Genomic DNA, 3,245 nt, shown 5'->3' on the forward strand with positions numbered 1-3,245 from the left:
ACATATAATATTTAGTAGTTTCCTTAATATACGAGTGACGATTTTGGGAATAAGATTGATTTTTTAACTTTCACCTTAAGCAAATCAAGGCTTCAGTATTGACAAATTGGTGAAATTTTGTTCAAATTGAAGTGTAATTTTTATTTAGCCAAAAGTAAAAAGAAAAAAAAGTTTGGGAAATTGATACTTACTCCTTGATTTTTTTACCACTCAATTAAATGGACTGTTGGGTGTATAATTAGGAAGTGTTACTTTAAAAGCAAGTAACTACCCTATCAATTAGTTTATACCTCTGACTGAAGTAATAACGATTTAATAAAAATGAGTAATAATGGTAAACCGCAAAAAAAAAAAAAAAATAGGGACACACAGAAAAACACAAAGAACAGAAAAAAATTAATTATTTTAGAAATAGCATTTAAATTTAAATCATCGACGGTCAAAATGATGTTTTTTATGGGATTATCATGTTCCTTTACCTATAAATACCTTACTTTATTAAAATATATAAAAAGGATGAAGATGTGTAAAGAAGCTAAATTATAATTTACCTCGACCGGAAAGAAGACAGGAGCGGTTATTGTCCAGAAAAACAACAGTACACTGCCAGAGGCAAGAGATAGCGGCTAAGAAGCGATCGCAAGGAGCGTGATAAAGTTCGTACTGAACGTGATTGTTGCTGGTCGCCTGATTGGGATATCATGATCAACAGTTGGCTAATGCTGAGGAGATCGTCTTATCTCAATTCAGTTGCAAGAATCGTAGTTGTTATTATCGTTGAGTCTTCAGTGATTCGGCATACACATTAAAAAAATAAGACGCTAATAACAATGATAATAATAATAATAATAATAGTAAAACTTGATTGTTATGGAGATAATCTCGATGCTTCAAAATTATATCTGTACGGAAAATTGACCGCAGCAAACATAGCGTAAAGGAATCTGAAAAATAAAGTAATTTTGGTTCGATAGATTTAAATTTGGTAGATCCTAACACTACCCTCACTATGTATGCCGATGGTACATGTCTATTGTCAGAGAACAATGATCTTTACATTGTATCCCAAACCCTTCAATCCCACTAAATCACTTTTACCCTTCGTCGTAAACCAACGACCTCTTGCACAACAGTATCCCTTAATAATACTCCACTTATTCCTGTCGAACAGGTCCGTTACTTAGGACTACATCTCGACAAACGACTGACAAGGAATCCTCATACAAGACTGAAAAGACAGGAAACTGCTCGTCGATTTCGACTATTACAACATTTACCAGACAAACGGTCTAAATTGCCAATCCATTATAAAAGATTGATCTACATGACTATTATAAGGCCTATCTAGACATATGGAGTTGAGCTTTGGGGATCCACTAAACCATCAAATTCCTCCCGAATCCAATCCTTACTGTCCAAAATCCTTCGTAAAATCCTTAACGCTCCTTAATTTGGCAAAAATCAAGTCATCCATCATGACCTCAATGTCCCATATGTTGCCGATGTGGACAAAACCAGATACCATTCCTTCCATGGAAAACTTCCCAACTATCGAAATCCACTTATTTCTAACCTGGCTTCTCCTTCATTACCTAATAATCCTCCTAGTCGTCTGAAAAGAAGATGGCCTCGGGATCTTCTCCTCTAGAAATGTTATTAGAGTTCTATCAGTGGGTAGATTCTCCACATGTTTGTATCATGTCACTATCTCACCTACAGCAAATTTACTTGTATATATGTGTATACAATTGTAAATAACAATAAATAAATGATTAACAAAAAAAATTTGGTAGAAACAGAACGTCATATTTAAATGATAATTTTGATTTGGTATCGATGCGGTCGATTTTCTAGTCTAGAGCGTAATTACTCAATTAGAGTATGGATAAGAGTGGATCCCTAAAATGTTAATTAACACTGATCTAACAGATAAACATACGAGGGGTAGACCGAAACGTAGATCGGAGGATTGCGTTAAAACTGATTTAGTGGAATTGGGTTTGGAGGGGCAACACAGGAAGGGTGTAAGCAGAGAGCGTTTGGTGGTATCGGCGTCGGGTTCATTAGGCCTTTATTATTATTATTATTATTGTTATTATTATTATTATTAAAAGAATCTAATTGTAGAGCTCTTAGTAACTATGTAAGACGGGCTACACTGCAAAGAGCTCAGTTGGTTAACATTTGAGAGACAAATGCTATACCGCAGTTTTTTTTACTATTGTTTTAGTTTTTTCACAAAAATACTCTGTTGCTATTTTAAATTATCGACTGATTAAAAGGATTGTTTTTTAAATATATAACTTTTTTTTTTAAAGGTTTATTATTTTTATGTTTTTAGTTAAAATTGTACAATGATTTCCGATATTTTCCCACTGTATATGTGTATTTTATTGTTAAATAAATCTATTTTTTGTATTTATTAGAAAATAAACACATTTAGAAAAAACAAAAAAAGTGAAGAAATACCACTTGTCCACTTTATTAAATTTATTTACTTAGTATGAGTAAAAAATTCAAAATGGAAAAAAAAACACCAGGTACATAAAAAATATAATCACTGTCAACAATCGAATATTTTGACATTGTCTATATTTTTTAATTGTTGAATATATCCATTTTTTGAATATATTTTTTCATTATCACATTAAAAAAAAATATATCTTCATGAATAACCAGAAGTTGAAAGTTGGTGATGCCAACTTGCATCTACGAGCTTCTAATAATAAAACGAGCTCAGTCAAAGTCCAAGTTTGCGCGATCGGAATAGATTTACAACTTAACACGACCTTTTCTCCTAACCCCATCGCTATTACATGTTTTTTTTTGTTTTACCCCCCTACCAAGCCGGTTTTTTACATATGAGAGCTTAAAGTAATCCTACAGATTGGGCATCCCCCCAGATCAGTGGGACTCCCCAAAAATAAGTCACCGCGGGTGAGTCGGATAAGCTATACCTTAACACACTAACTCCTTAACACGCAACTTTACAAGTAGTTGATGAATAATATAAACAACAGTAATTTATGAAAGGAATATGGTCCAGGTGCGGTCAAAAAAACTCAAATAGTAGAATTATACTATTTTAATGAGCCAACGTTTCGCCCCACGTTGCAGGGCTTCGTCAGAGTCCATTTACATAAATTTGACAGAGAATTCTGTCAATCATAAATTTGATAAAGACTGCATCTCCCTTACATATCGAAACATTTTGAACATAATAAAATCCACATAATACTTTGTTT

At 33.0% G+C, this 3,245-nt stretch overlaps 1 protein-coding gene across 4 annotated transcripts in view; it reads right to left on the bottom strand.

Moving 5' to 3' along the window:
* Positions 1-3,245, bottom strand: part of PCB (Pyruvate carboxylase) — a 576,937-nt gene that overhangs the window by 182,944 nt on the left and 390,748 nt on the right. The window contains exon 1 of one of the 4 annotated variants that reach the window (XM_067046398.1): positions 552-679. The exons of the other annotated variants lie outside the window; for them this stretch is intronic. The gene's annotated coding sequence lies outside the window, so the exon portion shown is untranslated. Of the gene's footprint in view, positions 1-551; positions 680-3,245 lie in introns of those variants that run through there. 4 annotated transcript variants of the gene reach the window in all.

Source organism: Halyomorpha halys, unplaced genomic scaffold (genome assembly GCF_000696795.3).
Source record: "Halyomorpha halys isolate HHAL.00 unplaced genomic scaffold, Hhal_1.1 Scaffold256.1, whole genome shotgun sequence".
In the NCBI taxonomy this organism is placed as follows: domain Eukaryota; kingdom Metazoa; phylum Arthropoda; class Insecta; order Hemiptera; family Pentatomidae; genus Halyomorpha; species Halyomorpha halys.